Source organism: Sarcophilus harrisii, chromosome 4, assembly GCF_902635505.1.
Source record: "Sarcophilus harrisii chromosome 4, mSarHar1.11, whole genome shotgun sequence".
NCBI classification, from domain to species: domain Eukaryota; kingdom Metazoa; phylum Chordata; class Mammalia; order Dasyuromorphia; family Dasyuridae; genus Sarcophilus; species Sarcophilus harrisii.
The window spans coordinates 344,526,833-344,541,510 of record NC_045429.1 but is presented as its reverse complement, the minus strand read 5'-3'; positions in this window follow the sequence as shown (position 1 = coordinate 344,541,510).

Here is a 14,678-nt window from a genome sequence, read left to right as displayed (position 1 = left end):
GATTTATAGAATTATTTGTCCTAGAATAACTTTTTTCTTTATTTGTTTCAATTTGTCATTATAAAGATATTTTTTCCTACAAAGTCAAGTTAAATAGTGTCCCAACAGATAAATAAGGAATATTAAGGGAATAAATCTAATTTACTATGAAAAGTGAGGGAGAAGATTATCTTTTAGGAACTATTATAAATTGCATTAATAACTTTGGGTCTGGGGGTTATAGGCTAACTCTTTTTAGAGTGTAGGATTAGGGGACATAGTTCCTTTTAATTATGTCTTGATGACAAATAAATTTTGTTTCCAGAATTGTCAGTTCATTCAATATATCTTCATTTGGGTATCATGATGCTCATGTCTGTGGTCAGGTTGGGGCTGAACCTTTCAATGGAAAGAAATAGTAGAATCTCTTTAAATCTCTTTTCTTTCTTTCTTTCTTTCATTCTTTCTTTTGTTTTTGTTTTTGTTTTTTTTTTGGTTGAGGTGATTGGGTTAAGTGACTATCCCTTATGCATGAACCTTTTGTGGTATTTTCCTGGTTAATTTTCCTGCTTCAAGTTTCTCCCAATTTCAATCCATCCTCTAGTCAACTGTTAAACTGATCTTCCTAAAATACAGGTCTGACTATGCCATGTCCCAGTCAAAGAATGGGGACTGGACAGTTGGTTGGCTTTGCAAGAATTTTCCAAGCTCCAGAGGATTTCATATTCTATCTCACAGAAAACAGTGATAAGACCTAGGAATCTGACTTTGAGAAAAGGTGTATGGGTAGAAAAGGCAAAAGTCAAGTCTAACAGAGGACCAGCAAAAAAGCAAACAGTAAGAGAAACTAGGACATCAAGGCAAGCAAGGGGGAAGGAAGTCAAGAATAAAAATAAGGAGCCCTGAGCTAGACCCTTGAGGACTTGAAAGTGTAAACCATTTTTGAGCTGAACCTTGACTGTAGGTATGACAGTGTAGCTTGCAGAGAGCCATGATTGACCCTCTTCAACTCCTCACTCTGTTGGTTGAAGACTGTGACTAAAACTTTTGAAACTTCTTTATTTGTCAACAGTTTAATTTTAAGTGTTTTCCAAGCATATGTGTGATAGTGTATTAAAATGGATGATTTCTCAAACCTGTGCCAGTTCTTCTTGAGCACTTTGATGAGACTGCAAAGGGGTAGATCACTTGGAACAAAAGTATATTCAAAGAATTTAACTTTTATAAATTCTTGGATTTCAATAGTGAAAACTGCAAGGGAGGATCAACCACTGTTGTTTAATTGAGAGCATAGTCCATTAAAGGAAAAAAAATAATATCAAAGACCATTTATTCCTTTTGAGATATGAGCCATTAAGAAAGAACCCTGGACTTCCAAGGGGACATCTGTTATATATTTTCTTTATTTTTGCTTTCAGCTGGATGAAGCCTTCTACCCTGCTGGACTTTGAAAGCAAGTCATGAACTATCTAAAGAAGATAGATGGAGCAGGTTTTATGCATATATTCAATACTTGCAAGGTCAGGGGAGACTGACTACACAGGGTATCTAGCTTGCCAGCACCACCTACTGTGGTTATAGTTTAACAAAATGCTTTAAATGTGTTCTCTTAAATGATCACACCATCACAGGTCTGATTAATAAATTAGGCTCCAGGGAATCAATTGCACATAAATGAAAAGTCGTGCTTTTGAAATAAGAAATGAGTAATTAGTGAGCTGATATTCCCTTGGATCATGGAATAAATGTATAAGCCATTGAATACAAGCTTATCCATACCCAATTACTCTTTAAGGCAATATAATGTGACTTCTATTCTACAACTCTATTGACAATGCTCTGTTTGAACCACACCAATCATTCCAAATGCTAAAACAGCAATTGTGGACATATTTTTACCTATGGGAGACACCTTCTCAAGGGATATAATGGGGATAATAAATGAATGGATATAAAAGCATTTATTAGGCACTTCCTATATGGTTAAGTTCTAAGTTGGTTTACATTATGTTGGAGGACACAAAATATATAGGAGAAAGATGGCTTGGAGAAAGACATCAGGATTGGTAGCTGCATTGAGGAAAGTTATCAGTTGCTTTTACATTAACAATGTTGTCATATAAATTGAATGAGATGTGGAAAAGACACGGGAACGTTTACCAAAAAGTAAATCAAAAGAGATGGATGAGCACTTGCCCATCCATACATTCATTTAGATAATGAACTAATTGAGCTTTACATAAAAGGAACTAAGCCTCCGGGAAGGTATTAAATTATGATCTGCTAAACTTCAAACACATTCTTAACCTTAGGCTTTAGCTTTGAGGGCTTATTATAGCTTTATTCACTATAAAAACATTGTATGTACAATGTTCATTCATTTCCCTCAACTATAATTTTTTTCATTATTTAATTTCAGTTCTCTTTGACAACTTTATATATCACACTGATTGTTAAAGTCTGGCAGTACAAACTTATGAATAATGATAATGATGATGGTGATAATAATAAGACTTATTCAGTTCCTAAAAGTTTTCAAAGCACTTCAAGTGTCTCATTTGATTCTCACAACAACTCTGTGTAATATATGCAATATATGTAATATATGCATCTGGATTTTTTAGTTGAGGAAACTGAGGTTGAAAATAATTAAATAGTTGTCCAAAGTTACATGGCTAAGTATTAATTTAAACCTAGTATGTTGTTGTTTAGCCTAAAAGTTCAAAGAAATTTGGATTCTTTTTCTAATTTTGGGAACACTGATCTTGCACAAACATGGCCAAGACACTGTCAAAATGCAAAACCATTTGGTTTTTTAGAATATTATTGTAATCTATTGTTCAGAACTATCATAATTCATTGAATCTGCTTAGTTTAAAGACTAAACTAAACCTCCCAAAATCATGTAGCAGTTTTATAAATGAGAATAGTTTATGATGTGGGGCCATACTTTTGATATTTGAAATGTTATTTTCTCCAATAGAGCTAATCCCACAAAATATCGTCCTTTTCAAATGTTGCTTTATATTGTATATGTTGGAATGATGAAAATTTCAGTTTTGATTTATCATCTTTTGAGTCAAATGCTTTTAATTGCTTTCCTATAAGATGAATGTTGACTCAATTCCATTTTGTAAATAATTCATGAGACTTCATGAATATGCATAGCCCATCTCAGGGAATAGACCATTATTAATCAGCCTTTTCCCAAGAGTAAAAAATAATGGATTAAATAAAAGGGGATTTAAGAATAATGGATTATGTACAAAAGCATTTAGAGAAAAATTACCTTTATCTGTTGTGGTTAAGAAAATGCATTCAAATTTGAATCAATTCAAATTTTCTAACATTTAGGACAATATGTTACTGATCACCAAGTTTTATTTTGGCCATTCCCTCTTTTATTCATATGTCACAACTAAAGACATAATAAAATCAGGATGAAAACAAATGACTATATTAGGGAAGCACAATTAGTAAATTTGTTAAGTGAGGTCTATAATGGGCTGAGGTTTGAGTTGATGCACTGAGGTCCCAAGTACATGAGGCTAAATAGTAATTGGGCTATACTCTATTAATATACATGATTGGATAAAGAATGGTCCCTGCCCACTCTATGTGCAAGTCCTGATGTGTTGTATAGGAAATGACGATTTTGGTGGGTGGAGGCAGAGAGAGAGAAAGGAAGAGAAGCTGGGAGAGATTGGGCCTGGGTTCGAGACTCCGAGCTGCTGGTTGTGTGGCTGCTGGTCGAGTTAGCTTCTTGACTCAGCTGCACACATTGCTATCGCCGATTCTCTTCCACCTCCTTCTTCACTGAGAATAAAGACTGACGGTTTTCCCCTAACCTGAATTCCTGACTCCTGTTGATTTAAAAATACACGATCTTCACAAGGTCTCCTTTATGCAATTAATACCAGAGTTTACCACTTGCTTGGTTTAAATGAGATGATCTGCCATGTTAAAAACTTATTAGAGCTATTAAGAAATGAAATATATCCATGCATATGTTTTGAAAATAAAAAGACTTCATAAAAAAATAAAATGCTAAGGCACAGTGCCTGAAACAAACAAACAAACAAAAAAGAGAAATGAAATATATTTTTGAACATTTTTATTCTTTTTGTTTTTATTAAATGTTTTTGCTAGAATATCACTATAGGATAAAGATTTCTGAATTGCATATAAAATTGAATGACACTACAAACAAATAAATTAATGACTATAACATTTAAGACATTTAACTTTAGGCTTTAATCCTTTTAGGCAGTGATGGTTGAGTGAGACTCACAATACTGTTTGCATTTTGTGTAAGACAGAATGAAGTTTATGGGAGGAACAGACATGGATGGATATCACAAATCTCATTATATTATCTTGTCTCCCAAATTCCACCACTTTCCTAAACTTTTTTTTTTTCATTTCTGCTGCAGGATCCACTATCTTTCCAGTCACCGTAATAATCCTCAACTCCTCATTTTGTCTCAACCCACATATTGAAATAGTTTGCCAAATTTTGTTCAGATCTCTACAATATTCCTCATATATTCTTTATACTCACCAAATTCTAGCTCATGTTCTTAGCACCTTTTTATCTAGATTGTTGTAATGATTTTCTATTTGATTTCCTTTCTTCAGATATCTTAACTCCAGTTTATTATTCATGTATCTGCAAAAATGATTTTCCTAAAGTGTAGATCCTAACCCTAAATGTACATCATTCCCCTTTCTTTGGTTTAGTAAGTTCCACTGGCTCCCTATTGACTCTAAAAAGAATATGCCAAACATAATGTGCTGAGAATACAAATACATAATTGATACAGTCTCTATGCTCAACGAGTTTATATTCTAAGAAGAAACAACACATAAAAAGAGTGAAGGCTTAGGACAGATATTTTGATTTAGGAAGTCACAGAGATGATGAGCACAATCATCAGAAAATTGACTATCTCGTCCTTTCCAGAAACAATGGCAGTTCTAATTTGACTATGGTTCCAGAGACAGAAAGCTCTGTAGAAAGGATTATTTATGTAATGGTTGTTTGTTTGTTTGTTGTTTGTTGTTCATCCTTTTTTCTCCACAGAATATCTATGACATCCAGAGGATGATGTTTTGACTTGCAAGTGAATTGGATTTAAGTGAGACAGAGCTGTGCAAAATCATCAGACTCACTCTCTCCTCCAGAGTAGTCATAGTCCAGTGGCAGGACGATTTGCAATGGCCCAAATGCATGTAATGATCCCTAGAATAAAAGAAAGAAGCAATTATATTATAAAATTGGGAAAAAAGGTTGGGACCAGGTTGTAAATGGTCCATTATATGCATGCATTATCAAGGTAGATAGCAAGAAGATGGAAGGGGTGAAATGTGAAATGTGACTGGGGCAAGCTAGAACTCTATGTCTCTGTCTCCCTATTTGTCTCTCTCTCTTCCTCCCCAAAGTGTCTTTTAAGTGAGAGTAGGGTGGAAACAATGTGCTTTTAAATACTGTTTTTGTTTATTGTTTTAGTGTTAGATGTGGCAAATATCTACATATAGAGAAATATGAATCCTACTGAATATTATGATTTTATTTGATTATTAAATTGTTTAAAATAATATTGTGTCTATTCAATGATGTCTAAAAATTCAGCTGTTTAGCTTCACTGATGAAATTAGCTGACTAATTGCTAAAAAAATTAGTATTACTATTCTTTAGTAAACAGGGATTTTTCAAAAATAACTCATTTAATGATATTGCTGTCATTTGAAATATTGTCCTAAATAATATTATTTTAAAATAATATTCTAGTGAGAGTAAAAAAGGTATTTTATCCCATTATTAAATAGAACAAAAATGCTAAAATAGTGTTTATTTCATCTTTATCATATATTTCATAACATTCGTATTTTATGTTTAATAACGTATGTTACATATTAATCTGATAGATATAATTTATGGTTAATATTCATACATTAAGGATGTTGTTTAAAATATTTTACTGATAGAATACATTATTGAAAATGTTTTGAGGTCCCCAGTTTAGATAGGTAAGAAATAGAGGCAATTAATGTAATGCTGAAGAAACTGAGGCAAGATAGAAATTAGAGAGTTTTAATATTTTATTAGAGGGAGAGTTTGGACTGGGGGCAAAACAGGGTCCATGTTGACCCCAGCCAGCCAGATTAGACTCTTGTCTCAAAGTATCCAGAAATGAGAGAGGAATTCCAGAGATTCTTAGTTGGCTCCAGCAATCAGGGAAACAGAGGTAGAGCTGGGTAGAGCACTGGTGAGTGGGAGTTCCAGGAAAGGACCATAAATTCAGTTCTGACAGGTTGAGGGTGAAGAAGAATCATAATTTCTGATAAATTGGGAAGAATCTAGGAGCCACTATGTCTGGTTCAGAGGATCTCATCTAGATATCTGAGATAAACCATCTGCAGTTTTATGACTCTTTGGAATACTAGTGGCCAGGGATCCCAGCCCTAATTATCTCAGTCCTACTGGCCAGGAAGGGAGATTATCACTAGGAAGACTGAGGCAGAACAATTCAGGGAAATTGAGGCAGAATAATTCAGGGAAATTAATGCAGGGAAACTGAGACATAACATTAATAGTGAGGAAGTATTTTAAAAGCCTTCTTTGTTTCTGTAAAAACATAAGAAATTCTATTGTAGTCTAAAATCCTTTCTGTACTTTTTCCTTTAGGAAAGTGGGTAGAAGCAATACCTTTTATTAGGGAAATGGAATAAGGTTGAGAATCCATTTTAATTCTTGTTTAGATATAGGCATTGTACCCCCCACCCCCCACAACTGAAGTGTTTGAATCATGACTCATGTAAGTGCAATAGTCCATTAGTTAGCAAGCATTTATTAAGATTCTATTTTGTTATTCAGTCAGCCAAGTGACATTTTTAAGCTTGTGCTATGTGCCAGGGATTATGTACTAGGATTATGAAGAAAGGCAAAAACAAACAAATAAATAAATGTATAAATGAATTAATGAATGAATGGACAGATAGACAGACAGATGTCAAATAAAATGTTCCTGTTCTTAAGGAACTCACAAGGGATACATGTCACACTATGTACAAATAAGATATGGACAGGATTTGGAGATAATTCCATGAGGGAAAGGATATCTTGCTGAAGGTGAAATTTTAACAAGAATTGTAAGGAAATCATGGAGGCAGAAAGTAGAGATGAGGTGGAATATTCCAGGCATGGGAGGATAGCTAATGAAAATTCCCAGAGTTGGGATAGTCACCTGGGTGAGGAAGAGTAAAGAGAAAACAAAACAAAACAAACAAACAAAAAAAAAAACAACAACTAAAACTAAAACATTTCATTGGAGGGGAGAGTAAAGTGTAAGAAGGTTGGAAAGATAGAGGAGAGAAAATTATGAAAGGATTTGAATACTAGAAGATTTTATGTTTGTTCCTGGAGTTGAACCTCCAAAAGCCAATGGAGATTGTTAACTCTAGGGGAGATATTGTCTGATCTATGCTTTAGGAAGAAAAGTTTGACAACTGAGTTAAGGATGGATTAGAATAAGGATAGATAAGTCAGAGAGACCAAGCAGAAGTCTATTGCAATGGTAATGAGGTCCTCTATCTAGTTGGTGGCAATGTCAAAGTAGAGAAAGGGGCAAATACAAGGTATATAATGAAGATAGAATCAAGATTATTCTCTTTTTTGTATTTTAGGTAAATATATTGATAACAAGAAGAATCTCTTTTTTAATCATTGAGGAAAATAATTCAAGTAACAACTGAATAATTTTTGAAGGTTAATGTCAAACTATATATTGTTACCAAAATTGTCTTGGGGAAGAGTCATATTGGCTGGGAAGGGACAATATGACAGTTGGGACACCTTTCTTTCTCTTTCTCTAAGTTAGAAATGTCTTGAATAGAGATAAACATAAAAATAAATAAAATTTGTTTGAGCATAAACATGTAAAGCTTATTATTAATATTTTTTTCTATAATAATAATAACTTGATTTTTTGGTAAACTCAAATGTTGAATTCATTGGGCATAATAAGTTCTTATTTGAAAATAACATGGAGATTTAGAAAGCAGTTTATATAAAAACCTTATAGAATATTCTATGGAAAGTTTCATGCAGATGATGTAATTATAAAAATAAGATCATATGAAAATTGTGGGAAAATGCTTATAGACATTTTTGACAACTTGGAAGACTCATTAGGTCAACATGAGAGGAGATTGCAAAAGATAAATAAAACAATTTTGATCATGTGAAATTAAAACGATTTTTCACAAAAAATCAATGCAGCTAGAATAAGAAGGGAAATGATTAGCAAAAATTTTAGCATCAAATACATCTCATAAAGTTCTGATAAACAAGATACATAAGCAATGATCATAAATATGTAAGACCATGATAAGTGATTGAAGGATATGAGCAAGCATTACTCAAAAAATTTTTCAAACTATTGACAACCATGTGGAAGTTTGCTTCATGTAACTATAAATAAGAGAAATGCAAATTGAAATGTCTCTCAGGTTTCACTTCACATCTATTAAATTGACCAAAAATGACAGACAGATGGAGATAGTTAATGCTGGAGGGGCTTCAGAAAGAAGCACACTGATGAGGAGCTGTAAATTGGTTTAACCATTTTGGGTAATAATTGAAATGGTACTTTAAAAAGGGCCTAAAGCATTCCACTTTGAGGCAGAGATTTCATGTTAGGTAATTACTGTTAAAGGGAAATAGAAAGAAAAGACTTAGGCATATCAAAATGATCAAAGTCTTTTTGATTTAGAAATGTACCAGAAACAAGGTGGGTGTTTATCAATTAGGACATGACAACAAGTTGTGGCATATGAATGTAATAGAATATTATTGAAAAAGAAATTATTAAGTATGAATAATACAGAAAAACCTTGAAAAACTTACATGAATTAAGGCAGAGTGAAGTTGTCAGAGCCAAGCAAACAATACATACAATGATTACAGCAATGCAAATATAAAACAAGGAATGATTATGATTATATGATTGTAATTACCCAGTTTGGATCAGAGAAGAGATGACAAAGTACAGCATCCTTCTTTGGTTGGAAAAATGGGGGGACTACAAGTGTGGGGTCTTACATGTTGTAGTTGATTTTGATGAAATGTTTTATACATATATTTTTCTTAAATCAAGGAAGATTTTCTGGATAGAGGAGACATAGGGGAATATTTATAAATGTATACTATGTAAAAGAAAAAGGAATCAATGAGACTTTAGAAAAAACCAATATATTGAACTTTTTGTCATAAATACATACTCACAGAAGCTATTGCAACTCTAATTCTATGAGAAGATCCTTTAAACCCCATATATAGAAGTGGAAGCATTTGTGTCCTACCACACTGTTTGCTAAAGAACAGAAGCAGTTTTCAATTGAATTAGATTGAATTGAAGAGAATTATTTGATCATTTCATAATAATAAAATCAGAAACTTGCCTTGCAGGCACATATCCACACACTGCATTTCAATCAACTGCGTCTAAGAGAGAGCTTCAAGGTCCCTGATGCTTTTTCTTTTATGACCCAATTACGTTGTACCCTCTAGACAAATTTATCCCCCTTGACCAGTTTTTAATTCTTAACTCACCAGAAAGAGCTCTGAACATTATCTGAAATATCCCAGAAGCTTGTATGTAGAATCTAACTGGGCAAGTACCACTTTATCTATTCTCCTGATGAGAAAATAAAGGGACAACAAACATAATAGCATTGCTAATGCTAATAGTTATTATTATATAATAACTTTAAGGTTTTCAAAATGCTTTACAAATGTTTTCCTACTTTATATTGAGAGTGATGTGGGAATGAAAACCACATTATTTCCATTATATAAATAAAGAAATTGAGGCATAGAACAGTTAAGTGACTTGCCCAGAAACAAGTAAATGTATGGAGTCACATTAGCACTCAGGATTTCTTGGTTCTGATTTTAACACCGTGGCCATTGTGCCACCCAGTTATCATTAATATATTATTGTTCTATCATTTCATTGTTTCCAATTCTACTTAGTCCCATGGGCTTTGTCCATTAGGTTTTCTTGGCAAAGATACTGGAGGGATTTGCCATTTTCTTCTCCAGTATATCTTCATTTTACAGATGAGGAAACTGAAGAAAAAAGAAGTTAAGGGACTTGACCAGGTCACAGAGCTAGGAAGTATCTAAAGCTGAATTTGAAATGAGATCTTCTGACTTTAAGTCTTATGCTCTTTTCACTGTATCAGCTAGCTGCCCCATCTCTGATGTATAATTTGTCTGTTTGTCTCTCTCTCTTCTTCCTCCCTCTTCTTCCCACCTCTCTTTCTTGGTCTTTCCTTCTCTCCCTCCCTTTCTTTCCCTCTCTCCCTCCCTTTCTTTCTCTTTCTCTCTCTCTCCCTCTCTCTTCTCTCTCTTCTTTCTCTCTGTTCTCATATATATGTATATTTAATACATACATGCATGCATACAATAATACATTTATATGTCCACAGGTATAACATGCACACATGTGCAACAATGCAGTATGTATAATGTATACATGTATGATATGTGCAAATATGTATACTGCATACACATTGTATAGCATCTTTGCCTATATATGAATAAATACATGTATCTACACATATACACTTATACATACATATATGCATGCATGCATAGCTAGTTATTCAATAAGTCAGTCAAAAAACTGAAATAAAATCCAGCTAGAGGAACTTCTCCCCTGCTCTTTTCTCTCTATCTCCCTTTCCCTCTGCCCGACCTTCTCTGTATATTTTTCCCTCTTGAGCTCTAAACATCAATCTCTTCATTCTCTCTGCTCAATCAGAATTTAATTTATTTCTAGGATGTGGGTTCAAGGACATTTTCATCTCTGCCCCTCTTCTTCAGAAGAAAATTTGGCTCATTTGCCAGCCTTCTTCAAGCAGTTAATCACAGAATATGAATTATATAAAATACAATAATATCATTATATTTATGCTGCTATGGAAGATTTCATGGGCTATGTCAACTCAAAAGCATTAGTTCATGATTTATTAAAAATTGCTAGGAAAATGTAATATACAAACAAGCAGGCAATGTTTGCATGTATGAAATCTTAAGGCCCCTAGTGGGCTTTGAGACATTTCAAGAAAGTTTTTAAGCTGCTCTGGTTTCCACATCGTAAATCAATAAGAACATGAAGCTTTCATGTGGTATATAGTTTTTCTGGAAACCCCATGTGTGCATGGAGGTTTGTTCTTGTTGCTCTATTTGCCATGCTGTTTGGATTGAATTCCTTTGCCTTGCACTAATGTGTTCTCTAGTTGGTTGGCAGAAGTAAACACGTTTTTGAAGAATGCATGGAAATTAGGGTTAGCTTTTTGGGGGCCCCAGAATGTGTGTGTGTATGTGTGTGTGTGTGTGTGTGTGTGTGTGTGTGTGTGTGTAAAAGTGATCTACTTTAAAAAACAATGTTCTTGAGTAGCAGTTATAAAACTTTTGGCTTTAGAACTCCTTATCCTTAAAAAAAAAACTGAGGACCTCAAAGATCTCTGTTTATATGAGTTAGATCAAATAATACTTAAAATATTAAAAACTAAAATACCTAGTAATATTATGAAAATAGTTTTAACTTCATGGACCACCTCAAAATATCTTGGGACCTTCAGGAGGACCCTGGAAAACACTTTGAAAGCCATACTTCTAGAAGAACCTAAGCATTAAGGAAGTAATAGCACTAATGATAAATATGAATAATAAATTAATTTTAATATAATGCTTGAATATTTTCAAAGTGCCTTACAAATATCCCATTTTGTCCTCATAACAAGGTGAGAGGTAGGTGGTACTAAAATTCCTATTTTAAAGATCAAGACACTGAGGCTGAAAGACAGTTTGTGACTTGGTCAGAGTCATACAACTAGTATTTTTTTTTTTATCTTTTGCAGTAGAAACTTAATTTTTTTTTTCCAAAAGCAAAACCATTTAATTATGACATGACTTATTAATTAAATTTCTAGAATTTTCTAAAATCTGCCTGCTCATCATTTCTATAGCATTTCATTCCATTTACATACCATAACTTGGTCAGCCATTCCCAGATTGAGGACCATCCCCTCAATTTCCAACTCTTTTCCACCATGGAAAGACTTACTAGGGGCAACTAGGTGGTGCAGTCAGCACCAGCCCTGAAGTTAGGAGGATCAAAGTTCAAATTTGACCTCAGACACTTAGCATTTCTTAGCTGTGTGACCTTGGGCATGTCACTTAATCCCAATTGACTCAGCAAAAAAAAAAAAAAATGCTATTAATATTAATATTAATGCTTTCCAGAATGGTTGGTTCAGTTCTCAATTCCAATCCCAAATGCGTTAGTATTTCAATTTTCCCTTAACTTCTCCTGCATTTATCACTTTCCTTTCCTGTCATATTAGCCAATCTGATAGATACAAGGTGGGACCTCAAAGTTGTTTTGATTTCATTTCTCTAATCAATACTGATTTAGAGCATTTTTTTCATATAACTATAGATAGCTTTAATTTATTTGTCTGAAAACTTTCTGTTAATATCCATTGGGGAATGACTTGTATTCTTATAAAATTGACTTGGTTCTATATATAGTTTAGAATCGAGGCCTTTGTGAAAAATTCTTGTTCCTTGTTTTCTTAATTTGCTTATGATACCATCATTTATGTCTAAATCATGTACTCATTTTCCCCTTATCTTGGTACAGGGTGTGAGATGTTAGTCTGTGCCCAGTTTCTGTCATATTATTTTCCAGTTTTCCCAGAAATTTTTGTTAAATAGTGAATTATTATCTAGAAGGAGAAGTCTTCAGGTTTATCAAACAGTGGTCATTGTATACTCTGTCTTGTATACCTAACCTATTTTATTTCTTAGTATTAAATTGTTTTGATGATTATTGCATTATAATATAGTTTTAGATTTGGCATGGCTAGCCACCTTTCTTTGCATTTTTTTCATTAATACCCTTGATATTCTTGAACTTTTGCTCTTCCAGATGATTTATATTATTATTTTTTCTATATAAAATATTTTGGCTGTTTTACTGGTATGACAATGAATAAGTAAATTAATTTGGGTAGATTTGTGATTTTTATTATTTTAGCTCAGCCTAACCATGAGCAAATGATATTTTCCCTCTAATTCCTTCAATTTCTTTTTCTTCTCTTATTGCTGAAACTAACATTTCTAGTATAAAATTAACTAATAGTTGTGATAATGGGCAACCTTGTTTCATTCCTGATCTTATTGGGAATGCTTCTAGCTTATCCTTATCACATCCTTATTTTAAATAGATGCTACTTATCATTTTAAGGAAAAATCCATTTATTTCTATGCTTTCTAGTGCTTTTTTTTTTTAAATAGGGATGAATATTGTATTTTGTCAAAAGTTTTTCCTGCATCTACTGAGGTAATAACATAATTTCTGTTAGTTTTATTATTGATATAACAAATTATGCTGGTAGTATTTTTTTTAATATTGAACCAGCCTTGCTAAAAATGTAGATTTCTGGCACATGTCCCACTTAGTTTTAATATGTGATCCTCACAACAAATTGCTATCATCTTTTTGCTAATATTTTATTTAAAATTTTTGCATCAATATGGATTAGAAAAATTGGTCTATTATTTTCTTTTTCTGTTTTGGCTTTTCCTGGTTTAGGTGCCAGTACTATATTTGTGCCATAAAAGGAATTTGATGAGACCCCTTCTTTGCTTATTTTTGCATATTTTATATATTATTTGAATTAATTGTTCTTTAAATGTTTGGTAGAATTGACTTGTAAATCCATCTGGTCTTGGAAATTTTTTTCTTAGGGAGTTCACTAATGACTTGTTCATTTTAATTGTCTAAAATGAGATTATTTAAATATTTTCTTTCCTGTCAATCTGAGCAACATATATTTTTGTAAATATTCATCCATTTTACTTACATTGTCAGTTTTATTGATATACATTTGGGCAAAATATCTCCTAATTATTTCTTTAATTTACTTTTTATTAATGTTGAATTCAACATTTTCATTTTTGATACTGGTAATTTGTTTTTCTTATTTCTGTTTTAAAGTCAAATTAACCAAAGGTTTTGTTGCTTTTTCTTTTCATAAACCAATTCTTAATTTTATTATTTTCCTGTGTAGGCTAGTCAATAGTTTAATCTTATTGAATAGCATGTTTTTTCCCCTTTACTATTTACTTTTGTATGCTTCTCTTGAGTCTTGTAATTGAAAACTGAATTTGCTCTTTTGCTCAGGTATTTTCATGAGGAAAGTTTGAAAATTCCCTATTTCATTGAATATCCATCTTTTCCCCTGAAAAACCATGCTCAGTTTTGCTAGGTAATTGATTCTTGGCTGTAATCCAAGATCCTTTGCTTTCCATAATATCATATTCTAAATCCCTACTATTCTAATATAGAAGCTACTTGTGTAATATACCTGTGAATATACTTGTTTTACAACAAGAATAAGGATAGATGGCATTTATGCAGTGTAAGGTTTGCAAAATACTTTCATATGTATGACATTTATTTCTCATGATTACTATAAAAAGATAACTATGTATGTACTATTATCCCCTTTAAAGATGAGCAAATAGAAATTCAGAGACCCATATCTTTGATCACATAATTAATAAGGGTTAGAGTTTGTGTTTGACCTCAGGTTTTTCTATTCATGAAAACTATTACGCT